The following is a 13,224-nucleotide window of genomic DNA, read 5'->3' as shown; positions in this document are numbered from 1 at the left end:
TTTATTATAGTGAAAATCTGAACCTAAATATCCAACAGTTGTAGAATTAGTACATAGTACCCAATTATATGATGCCCTATTAGAAATAATGTTTTATAAAAATATTAATGAAAACAAGAATGATTGTGATATAATGAATGTGGGGAAAACGAAAAGAATACATAATACACTATAGTTCTAATTTCGTACCTTAAAAAAGTTGTACATACTTCTCTTGCACATACATTTTTTTAAAACAAGGGCAGACACTGGGAATTGAACCCGGGTCTCTGGCATGGCAGTTAAGAACGCTGCCTGCTGAGCCACCCTGGCCCGCCCTTGAAAATTCATTTTATAATGTATTCACCAAGAAAATTCCACCAGGGTGATGGGATTACAACTAGTTGTCATGTTCCTCTTTATAGTTTTAAAGATTTGTTTGTATTATTCACATTTCTAGTAACGAACATACGTAACTTTTATAAACAGCAAATATATTGCGTTTCTTAATACTGAATGAAATTTCATGCTGCTTGCTAAAATGTATAAATGTATTTCACAAGACATTTAAATTGTTCCATGAGTTATTTTTTAATATCCAGAAGTGTGCACTTCACTAATTAACCAATTATGAAATAAAAGGATAGATTATTTCTGGAAGGCCTATATCAATGTCATCCATGTTCAATGTTTAAATGAAAAATATTTTGGTTGTTCTAAGGAATGATTTTTATAAGGCATCAGTGGTTTAAAATTTTATTTTATCTTAAAAAATATATATTACACACACACACACACACATATATATAAACTTTAACATTTATGCATGAACTGTTCTCAAAATCACTAGAGTAAGACAACACAGTTCTTTCTTTCTTTAGGATCCATATATCTGGATAGTTCCCCTAGTCCCATGACTCAGCATTGGGTGAGAATGACTATATTTGATGCTGGAACCACAAAAGTGGGAATACATAGATGAGAATCACCATCCCTTTCAGATCATGGTGAGTTTCCTTTCCCCAGTTTTTGCTCAAGCAGAAGTTGAAGATCGTCTGTTGGGATTGACAGAGAGAGAGCATTAATGAATGATTTGGAAAAAAACAGTTTAGAGACCCTCAGAAATTTCTGACAAATCTAATATTCTAAGTTCCTAAATCTTCAAAGCCATTCTATTTCTTTTCACTTATTCTATGTCAGACATTCGTATTTACAATATGTCAATATTGCCTAGTCAGATATGTAGTTGGCATTCACTTAGACGACACAATCTTCATATAATCCCACTGATAATAGAAAGAAGACACTATTGCATGGATGGGCACTTTACTTGCCAGATACCTTGAATTTGTCCCTTCAGAGTTGATCTCCAGCCTTCCCCACCTCATGCCATGCCCTGGAGAGGCTGGTGTATATGGACTCCATCAATGAGCTCCCTTCTCCTCTGGCTTCCAGTTGACTTGGAGAATGGAGACCCTAATAGGAGATGGGTAGGAGAAAGGAGATTGATATAGAACAACTATCTTCCACATTTCATTCTTTTTTATTTTTTTTTAATTTATTTTTCTTCACTGCATCCTGCTTCTTAAAACTTCTCTCTGGGATAATTTTCTTTCTGTCTGAAGAATATCCTTTCACATTTCTTTTCTTCTTCAATGATTTTTTTTATCAAGATATAATCACCTAAAGTGTACAATCATTTGGTTCATAATAACATCATAAAGCTGTACACTCATCTCTACAATAGATTCTGGAGCATTTTCAATACTCCAAAAACAATAAAAATAAGAATAAAATAAAAGTGAAAAAGAACATGCCACAATACCCTTACTCCCCCTATTGTTTATTTTAATTGTCTTTTTTTTTTCTTACTCATCTGTCCATACACTGGATAAATGGAGTGTCAGTCACAAGGTTTTCTCACTTAGATGTTCACACCTTAAAAGCTTTATAGTTGTCCAGTCATCTTCATGAATCAAGGCTATTGAATTACAGTTCATATTTCAGGTATTTCCTTCTAGCTACTCTAATACACCAAAAATTGAAAAGGGCTATCCATATAATGCATAAGAATAACCTCCAGAATGATCCCTTAACTCTATTTGAAATCTTTCAGACACTGAAACTTTATTTTGTTTCATTTCTAAATTCCCCCTTTTGGTCAAGAAATCTATCTCAATCCCATGATGCCAGGCCAGGCTCATCCCTGGGGAGATTTCATTCCTGACTGCTCCCCACTAGCAAATGTCACAGCTTCATCAAAGTGGATTTCTCCACATGAAACCTCCAGGTTTCAGTAATTGTTCACTCCTCTCACCCATTAGGCCAAAGGGCAATAGCATATTATTAACCCTGGGAAACTGCACTATTGGTGGGTTTCCTATATCCAATGCATACCTTTGTCACATTCTTTTTATTAAAATTATCTTCAAATTTATGAACCTGAGTGTGCTTAGACCTGCACTCACAGACCTTTGCTGCTATCTTTGATTTTAAGTACTGGTATGTGGCTCACTCAGTGATAACTTGTTTGTAGAAAGAAAGCAATTTATGAAATATAGACATATATATATATATATATACATACATAACTTGGTGCTTACCTAGCAAACAGACTAACAAACACCTAAAAAGATACATTTTTCAAAAATGAATGATAATTAACAATCACTATTTAAACAGCATTCATGCAAAGTTAAGAAATAATAATAAACTCTGTAGTTTTGTGTGTGGTCAGGATTAAGTTGAAAGGGGATGGGGAATGGTATTCTATCTCACTAATGAGATAATGTGTGTCCGTATTTTAAGACATGGCATGCCTCTTAGAGTATTTGCAAGTCCTTTTATTTACTTTTTAGTTGTCTCTATCACTGTCACTCTTTCCAGAATGGTTTAAGTAACATTTCAAGATATGCCAGGGATCGTTAGTCAGTGGCTGGTTCCCTATTTTTAAAAATTATTTGCTAGTTATGTTTCTTAAATGGAAATGACTTGCTCTATATCCTCTCCTCCCACAGAGCACATTGGCCTTTCATTCATAGATGCTTAACCAGAATGGAATTAAAATTTGCTAATGAAAGATTACAGAATCCAAAATTAATCCAAATAAATGAACATAAAGAAAGTGAAATTGCCTATGCAAAATTAACTCAAATAGGTGACAATGGAAAATGGCTGACTGAAGAGTTTCTGGAACATCAGAGTTTTAATCAAAGAGATCCTGTGTACTTTAGATGAAGTCTGCTGCATTGACACATTAAGCTTCTCTAGATGATGATGTCAGCAATTCTAAAGGAGAAGCCTCAACAGCAAACAGATTAGCTAACATAAAGCCTGTAGAAAAAAGTAAAGAGATATAAGATTTGTTCTGTGCAAATATATCCACCTATTTATCAAGTACAGTTTTGAGTCATGGTCTTTAAAGATAGTAGTCTTATTAAGTTTTATTTCAATAAATGTTCCCTACATTTCATGAAAGTGATTCATATTAAATAAAGCTCAAAAGAAGTCTAGAAATGTCAGGGAAGGCATCCTGGAGAAGGCAATACTTGAAGTGAAAGCTAAAGATTAAGAGGAAGTTAACTGATAGGAATAAGAGGAAGGATATAAAGGAGGTATTGATTCCTTCACCCATTTAACAAATATTCACTGAGCATACACTATATAGGCTAGGCTCTCTTGTAGTAATGGGGATATTGTGAATACAATGAATAATAATCCCTTCCCTTATGGAAAAATAAGTAAATTATGTTGTACATCAAATTGGCAGTAAATACTATGGAAAAAAAGAAATAAAGCATGTAAGGGAGATGTGGAGTATCGGGTGAGGGGTGAGTAATGGGTAGTGCCTCTGTGTCCACTGAATCTTACTGAGTTTAAAGTCAAGAGACAATGGGTGAGCTGAGAGTTCAGAGATTTTTGTGGTTACAGATGTAAACAGAGGTAAACATATAATGAGATTATTCCTGCTGGAAGGGAAGGGTGGAGGTCCTGCCAGGAGCATGCTGAGTCCTGAGACCTTTTTATATTTCCACCAAAGGCCAAGTGGAGGTCAGGGAAGGAGTTGGCTCATGAGCACATGGGGCACCTGGGCTTTCCTTTACCTCCTGCTGTTGGAGACCCAGAGGCTAAAGTCAGCATGAATTGAACCACTAAGTTCAGAGCAGGTAACCACATGCATTTGAAGTAAGAGGAGAAAGAAGAGTAAGGCAGGGCATGGGGCAGGATATGCAAATACATAATCACAAGGGATAACTGATGCCATGATATTTCTGGGCTTGTAAAGGCAAGTGACCTGAGGAAATTATTACCTAAGAGAAACCACCTGAGTCTGCAGTGACCAGCTTCTCTGGATGGGGCCATCCCTCCTCTCTCACCCTTACAATCTCTTCTCCAGGAAGGAGGGTGCAACATTTATCCCTGCTTTTTTTCTGAACATCCATTTAAAAACTGCTTGTAAAACTACCTGACAGTAAATTTAAATCAGTTTCAATGTTCATTATTTCCCACTTTACTCCAGTGGATTTTTTCACTCAATTCTTTCCACTCCATCCAATCTTTTTGGAGAGAAATACAGAGAGGTTGTTACTGGATTCTTATATCGCAAAATCTTCATAAGCTCCTACAGTTCTCTTGGGAAAGAGAAATTATGTTCTTTTTAAAAACATTATTCAATTAATTTGACTACTTTGGGAATGTTTAAAACTGCACACACCTTTGTAGGTTCTTTTTCTCACTTAGTTTCACAGTTCAATAAAGGTCCAATGGAAAAAAATTTTCTTCCTCCACCAATTCGAGTTATTTTTTGGCAATGGCATTTGAAGTCATTATGTTAACCAAAGTTCATCTTCACTTAGATTAGGTCATTTTTGTAGGTAAAATTAACCTTTATAATGATGAATGAAATAATTTTGTTGACTTGCCTGAACTTCAAAAAGATAACTCTGTGATAAATGGTCTGGTCTTTTGGGTTACTCTCAAAGGCTGAGGACTAGCTCTGGTTAATTTGATCTACACACTATATATAAAGTGAGCTTAATAAATATGATTCATACAACGTAAACTTTGAGGCAGAAATCCTGATCTTAATACATAATATGAAATCTGTTGAGTGTATATATAGAGGATTTCAGAATAGATCAATTGTCATCACTTGCAAGTGAACTATGGAATGAAATAAAGAAATACCAGAGAGTTAGGACATAAACATAAATAGCATGGTTTTAAATCATAAAGTTCTGTTAGTAACTGTTTGATCCTGAACAAATTATTATGTACATTTTCACAAACAAATTCCTCTGTAAGGTGGGAGCTATAAGACCAATCTTACAAGGTTGCTGTGAGAATGAATAATATTTTATTTGAAACATGTACCTAAGTGCTATCCTTTGCTTGCAGTTGATTCTCAATAATAATTAGTTGATTATCAATAATAATACCTTATGAGGGTAAAATCTCTCAGGAAACAAGAATGAAAGTTTAAGAAACTTTCCCACTTCTAAGCCAAATAATAATAATAATAGTAAAATAGACAAATATTTATTATAATTATCTATGAGAACTATACTAAGAGATTAATGTGAATTACTGTGCACATTCTCATTATGATAATAAAAGGTAGATACTAATATTGCTACTATTTTTCAGATGAGAAAATTGAGCACATATTAGTTAAGTAATGAGTCCAAAGATAAAGGACAGAGCCAAGATTAGAACCCAGGCTGCCTGGTTCCAGAGTACACCAAATTAGCTTTTAAGTTTCACAATTTTCTGAGTCATATAAAGGTAAATACACAGTCTTGCTAAGTAATAATTTAGCTTGTAATGAAAGTAAAGTGGCCTAAATCAGCCTTAATATAAAATATCTTCCAGCACGGTTCTGCACGTGACAAAGAAGAGATGGAAAAATCATAACCAGTTTAAATAGTTTTGGTGAGAACAGGAGAGTAGCAATGTACAAAAAGGAAGAAGAAAGGAAGTGACCTGAAGAATATTAATATCAGAGGAAAAGCTTGATCCACGGAGCTTGAGGTAAAATAAGAATTTTGGATTTGACAGCTACGCAAAGAAAAACTATGATAGACCTTGAGAAGAAAATGATTAACTCAAAATGACAATAACAGAGGCACTGTAAGTGTGAGAGGGAGTTCCAGAAACAAGAGATTCAACACTCTTTTGGCACACTGTTGGTGCCTAATAAGTATTTATTGAAAAATTATTTGAATGTGTCTGCTGAAGCGTTTGTTAAAGCACTACATTCTGGAGTAGCTCCAGAACTGAAGTGGCCGATTAGATTATTGCTCATAAAATCTTCACTCACTATTGAAAGCCACACCTTTGTGGGCGGAATTTTTTCTCTGCCCTATTGATGATGGGTTTGGTTATGTGACTTGCTTTGGCCAATGCGATGGTGGCTTGAAATGTGCTTGTGAAGCTGAATGTCATCTTTGACCTTTGCCCAGATCTCAAGATAATTTTCTTATTTTGTGCTAAAGTGTATTTTTCACGTGCTTCTAGTACATAGGAAATTGAACCCCTCCAGTTGCACTTTATGCATAACTTCCATCATATTCATAGTTTTTCAGTACTTTTGTTTCTTTAGCTTTAAGCATTGGAATCATGACTTTCTTTTTAAATTATTTTTGTAAGCTTAGTTTTATTATTATTTTTTTTTACATGGGCAGGCACCGGGAATCGAACCCGGGTCCTCTGGCATGGCAGGCAAGCATTCCTGCCTGCTGAGCCACCGTGGCCCAACCTGTAAGCTTAATTTTAACTTTTTAAAACTTTCAGTTAATCTTAATTCCTCTTTTACATTTAAAGAGATTGTAATATTACAAAATATTTTGTGGTTGTATTTCACAACTTCATTACAGTTCTGAGATGGAAAATCAGGGGTATCAATCATAAATTAGAAAAAACATCTTCGTTTTAACTGAGTATCATAAAATTTTTTAAAGTTACGACAATGGCTTCAATATGGGCAATAAATGGTTTTGAGATCTATATACTCAAATAATAGGAATTATGATTGTGAAATTAAAATTAAGAAGAAAGTAACCCTATGATAGGCAAACCGCTCCATTTCCCCAAAAATCCTTCAGTGAGTAAGTTTTAAATGGGTATCAACTAGACAATTGTTATTTATTGTATGAAGAAATTATATAAAGATTATATGAAACATTCTTTATTCTCAATTCGTAGCAACACAAAATTACAGCTACAATGTGGGAGCATTGTCATCCACAGGAATATAAAATAATATGCCACAAGTTAGCAGTGTTCAGAACATTATTTTTAAAAGACTATATTTTATTTGTTTTTTTTTTTTCTTGTATTTCTCTAGGAGAAACTCTAATTAATAGAGCAAGCAATGGAGAGAAACAGATGAAATCAAAGTCCTGTTTAACACCACCAGGGGAAAAGTATGCAAATAATAATATAAATCTCTGCTTTCTCTTCTCAACATATTTGTTGAGCTTTAAAAATATTTACAATAAAAGAAAAAGGGGGAAAGGCATTTACTGACTTACTGAGGAATGCAATGGAGGTATGATGTAAATATCAAAAGTAATAAGACAGATACTGTCCTCAAATGTATTTTGATTAATTAGTATTTGGGGGAGTGAAGGACAGGATGGAAAAATTATGCACACAAGTCACTATCATATAAGACTGAATAAAATAAATGTCATTGGAGAACTGCAAATATTCTAGGAGTGTTCAAAGGAGAGAGAGATAGAAACAGATTAACATTCATTCAACTAATGTTTTCTGAGTGTCTCCTAAGTACTAGATGTTGTACACGGTTCTTGGAGGGTTTTAAAGATAAAGAAAAAATTTCTGCCCTTCAGGAACTCAAAATCCAAAGGACAGATAAGATATATGGCATCCCTGCACCAAGTTTGTGAGTTCAAGAATGGCAGGGAACATATCTTGCTTATCTTGTCATCCTGAGTAACGAGTGAATGCTCAAGAGATGTTGAATCCACAATCGAAGGAATCAATCAGTGATTTGCATGCAAATGCTTATAATAAAATAAAGCTAAGCATTTCACTTATCCTCTCTTGTTTAACCCTGACAATGACTCATTGAGAGATCTACCACCAAATGATGAAATTGTGGATTGCAGAAGTTAAGCAAAATTGCACAATGTTACACAGCTAGTGTATGGCTAGAATCCAGGCTTTTAATCATTTTGTTTCATGTTATCTTATTGAGTAATAAGAGCTGTGAAAAAAGATATAGGTAAGGTTTTCTAAAAGTCAAAGAAGTAATTTTTCCAGGACATATCAAAGTTTAATCGGTGTTGAGCTGGGCATTGCAGAATGGAAAAAATTCAAAAGGCTGGATGTAGGCTCTGCACCTGTACTATATGTGATAATTTAAATTTGAATGAATTAAAATTAAATTAAATAAAAATTCTGTTTCTCAGTTGCACTAGTTACCTGTCGAGGGATCAATAACCATGTGTAGTTTGTGGCTATCTCTTTGGGCAGCACAGGATTCCTGTATATTTCCACACTTGCAGAAAGTTCTGTTGGAGATAGCTGTTCAAGACAGAAGGGTCTATGAACCTCAATGAGAAAAATAAGGGAGCAAATATCAGGGTCTCTGCAGAGGAGATTGGGGTGTTGAGCATGGTGAGGTTGTAAGGTCCATATCAGTGTGTAAGAAAGAAAAATAAGTGCTGTATCTATTTTGAGTTGTGTTGAATGCCAGAGAATTAGAGTAGCAAGCTCAGGAGAAGGATGTAGCTTGTTGAGAAGAAAGAAAGTTCAATGGTTAACATATTGAATTTAAGGCTTTTGTGAAACTTTTATTTTGAGATGTCAATGAAGCCATAGGGACATTTCCTCATTCCTTTACTCCTTTGCACAGGAAAGCCAGTATTTGACCTGTGAGAATGGGAGTGGCAGTGAGATCAGGGAAGTAATAAATGGCAGAAAGACTAATGTACAAAGCAGCAGGAGTGGGGTCAAGAAAGGAGCCAAGTTCAGGAGACCCAGAGGTATAAAATGTTGAAGTAAAAACCTAGACTTGGGACCAAGGATGAAATAGCCTATTTATTTCTTACAGCTTTGGAATATGATAAACTTTTCTATAGCCTTGTTTGTTTAACATCACTTCCCTTCCCATATAGGCTACTACTAGAAAAGTTCCTCAAAGTATCAATTTCAGATTCTTTCCTAATGCTTTAGGTGTTTATGAATGTAAAGAAATACCTTTAGCTGTGTGTATGAGGAGTTATTAGAAATTCCTATGGAATTCTCATAAGTTCCACTATGACTTCATACAAGGACATTCATACATGATACAAACTATTATATACTTTATTGAAGCCGAAAGACTGTATATAGTAAGGGCTATAAATTATCAATCCCACTGCTTTAAATATCACAGAGAATCATGGGGCTCCCTTTACATTAGAATCAGTAGATTCCGGAAGCCCTGGAGTGATTCTCTTTCACAGGAGTGTTTCTGTTCACTGTTTTGGTTTCTTCAGTGTAATTGGAAGTCAAAGGAAAAAACCAGCTATGTAATTTAAAAGATGAATTGGAACTCAGTTGATGTATTTATCCTACTTCATGAGTGAAGACAGAATGAGGCAATGATTCTGTATTTCAGGAGATATTTCAGTCTCTTTCACAAGCTAAGGCAAGGTGGTTTTGATAACCAGACTTTCATAGAAAAAAGCTAATTTAATATAAAACATAGATACTAACAGAATTTTGAGGCTTTACACAGTGGATTTCCAAACCTAGGCAATTTTTCTACCGTGTTGTACCCTGTGTTGCTGAACTTATAAATAGTGATTTTGCCCAGTGATTTAGTTGTTTTAATAGATTAAATGTTGGAATTTATACACTTCCCAAACCCTTATTTAAAAGCCCTTGAAACTCATTCAGTTAGAGAAATCTAATGTGTAGATTCATAATTATCCTTGACATATCTTGAATTTGAAAAAAAGGATGTAGATACAAAAAAAATGAGAATGTCCAACAGAGCACTCTATAGTAGAACCAGCATTGAAATTCAGGCTTCCCAAATTTCAGTGGCAGTTTATATTACCCAGAAAATGTGGGGTTGACTTAATAGCAAGTGCAAAAGAATGAATATAAAAAAGTTATCTTGACGATGTTGAGAAGGTAGTCATTAGCTATAGCAATTAAATGCAACTGCCAATAATCACTAAAAGATATTTTGTGCAAGCAGTTATTACTCTGTAAAAGGTGATTTTCTTTAGTGATTATGGTTGTGTGACAAGCGAGCTGCAGATTAGCTAAGATAAATCAAAACTGAATAATAATCTCAGTGGCCGTGTTTCAAAACACATGCCTTCTACCACAAACTTTTAACTAATGTTCACAACATCCATCCAATCCCAAACATCCAAAGGAAATGTGAACATTTTATACTGTTACCCTAGTATATTGTCTACTGTCAAATATGCAGGTGCATAAAGGACTGTTTATTTTTCATTCAGATGATGGAGACACCAGTAATTCTCCAGTGTTGAAGTGAATTGTTACAAAGTGAACTGTATTTTTCATGGCACAACGTTCTAATTGAAGGGTTGTGTTTTTGATCATAAACTCATTATTGTATCAATCACAGAAAACTGTAAATATGCTATAAAGACAAAGATAAATAATTATAATAGCCAAGTAGATTTAGTTTAGGGTTGAGAGGTCATGCTATGAGAATGCTTGTGTTGCACCTTGCAGGGAATATATGCTAGATGTTTTCTAGCAGAAAAATTTAGAAACAATTTTTGGACTTTTATAATCTATTTTACCAGCTTTAAATAAGTGATTGAATGAACTGACACAGCTTGAAATGCTTATATTTTGCCTAGTTTGTTTCAATGTAATCAGACACGTCATATTTGAGTTCTTCCAATCTATTTCAGCTATTTTAAAATTAAAAGTCATAAACATGGGGCCAATTTGTATATTATAAAAGCAGATTTAACTATCTATATGTCAGTTGTTAGAATAATAGCCCTAATTTTATAAAAAGCTCTTTTGTGAAGTGGCTATGAGCATGGATTGGACTCTGGCAGTAAACAATGTGGGTTTGAATCCCTCCTCTTCTGCTTACTAACAATGAGAACTTGGTGAAATTAATTATGTCTCAGTTTTTCCATCTGTAAAATGAGAATAATTTATAGAGTGGTTATGTCAAATTAGTTAGGATGCATAAAGCCCTTAGAATAGTGGCAATCACATGACAAGGGCTATGAAAGCTTTACCTTATTGTAGTATAGGTCTTGTAATAAAGGTCCCAAGTCAAAATGTGGGCAACAAATGAAGGAGAAAAGACTGCAAGAGATTTAAGCTTGATAGGTAATATGATAAAAATCCTATAAGATAAAACCTTGGAAATATTAATATTGTAAGAAAACTCTCTCAGATAATAAAAAAAAACACCCTATATCTAAACAATCAGAAAATTTAAAAGTATCAACACCTTCCGTTACCTGCTCATTGCAGTGAAAGCTTTTCTTTATTTTTCAAAATGTTTAAATTAAAAGTTTATGTGACTAAGAGTTAAACTGACTTGCTTGGGAGCTGCTATGATATTATAAAGCCAGTCAGACAAAAACTATAAAAGCCTAATGTAAATAAAGCACCAGATAATATCCAAACCACTTTTAATAAGCTGTGATCATTGGGAAACTGTAGTCTGGATAATTGAAGTTCACAGAAAACTCTAAAAGCTTGCTTTATTTAAGTCTCTCCCGTTTCCACGTTTTCAATTTATTTTTCGTTGGAACTGCAAATTAAAAACAAAACTACTAGCAGCTTCTTTGTTTTGTGCTTTTCTTCCCATGAGCTATATTAGTGAACATGGCTGCACTCAAGAAGTGAAGCTACAGACAAGAGTGAGGCTTTGGTGATCTGTTCTGATTGAATGATTTCTGAAATAATTCCAGGTTGGTTTCTGAGAACATGAACTTTGGGTAATAGAGACATCAGTCTGAGTCTTAGCTAATTTATCAGCTAATGTCATTCATCAGCTGTTTCATTTTGCACAAATTACGTAAAAACTTAAACCCTGTTTCTTCCTATGTCTCAATAAGCTAAAAACGGTATTTACTTCATATGATTTTTTTTGTGAGACTTAAAGTAGATAATTCATGAAAACTTGTAGCAGATTCCTTGACATTACACAGTGATTTCATAAATATGTGGGGGGGGTGCCGATAACGATGATGTTTATTTCTGTTCCACTAACACTTCTGTTCTTTATCGACACGTTAACCTATTCTAGTGTTTCTTCCACTGCCATTACACGTCTTTCTCCTGTCTAAGATCTTTCTCCATCTACCTTTTTAAGTAAATATTCCTCAGTGATCTACTTGGCTTTTGTTCCATTTCTCACAATGTAGTTTTTTCCAAGGAATCTAAAATTCTTTAGAGCTTTAGGTATTCCTTTAGGCAGGTGCATCCAAGTCCCTATCTTGGGCTCAGGCTGGTCTCCTGAGTGCCTGATATAATTGAGGAATTTCACGGAAGTATCTGCTGAGCAACCCAACTAATGGTGTCCTGATAAACCAGATCTCAGAAACATATAAAAAATAAGGTGGAAGGGGGAGTAATTTAAAAAATAGAACAAATCTGTGATTCATAGATTTTGGCAATTTGTGTGGCTGGTTTCGCGCCAACTTGACATCACTGAATGTGGAGTTGGGGGGAGATATGCAAATTAGCTGCAACACACCACTGGATTTTCCCCAACTCATAATGCCCCAAAGCAAAATTCATAATCTCTGCTCCAATCCTAGTTAATGGCACAAATATTCACCAATTCACCCTGACTAGAAATGTCAGACCCAGTCTTAGTGGTATTTGACCACCCTCAAATGGTCCTTTGCCTGCTCCATTGCCTTAACTGATTGCTATAGCCTCAGCCTGGTCTGTCCCTCTCACATTCTCATTTGTGGAAATTCTTCTCCAGATCTGAGCTCAAATGTTGAATCCTTTCATAAGCCTACCTCATTTACATCTCCAATTGCAAGCAGTCGCTACTTCTTCTGTACTCTTACTAACCATTAAAAAAAGAGAGAGAGAGAAATCTAGGTGGGTGGTGGTTCAGTGTAGAATATTTGCCTTCTATGTGGGAGATCCGGGTTCGATTCCTAAACTATGCACCAAAAAAGAAAAAAGAAACCCAATAGTTTTTTCATTAAAAGAAAACCCAGGTTTTTCAGACTAGTATAGGAAGAAAAATTTCCCTGT

The 13,224-nt window shown here is 34.7% G+C and overlaps 1 long non-coding RNA gene across 1 annotated transcript; it reads right to left on the bottom strand.

Moving 5' to 3' along the window:
• Positions 1–768: 768 nt before the first annotated feature.
• Positions 769–9,250, bottom strand: LOC143682406 (uncharacterized). The gene is made up of 3 exons (XR_013175116.1): positions 9,205–9,250; positions 1,321–1,455; positions 769–1,034 (listed from the first exon to the last, which is right to left on the bottom strand). It is a non-coding gene; the product is annotated as an uncharacterized LOC143682406 (long non-coding RNA).
• Positions 9,251–13,224: the final 3,974 nt, after the last annotated feature.

Source organism: Tamandua tetradactyla, chromosome 5, assembly GCF_023851605.1.
Source record: "Tamandua tetradactyla isolate mTamTet1 chromosome 5, mTamTet1.pri, whole genome shotgun sequence".
Classification (NCBI taxonomy): domain Eukaryota; kingdom Metazoa; phylum Chordata; class Mammalia; order Pilosa; family Myrmecophagidae; genus Tamandua; species Tamandua tetradactyla.
The sequence above is the reverse complement of the archived record's forward strand: the minus strand, read 5'-3'. Positions and strand labels throughout refer to the sequence as shown.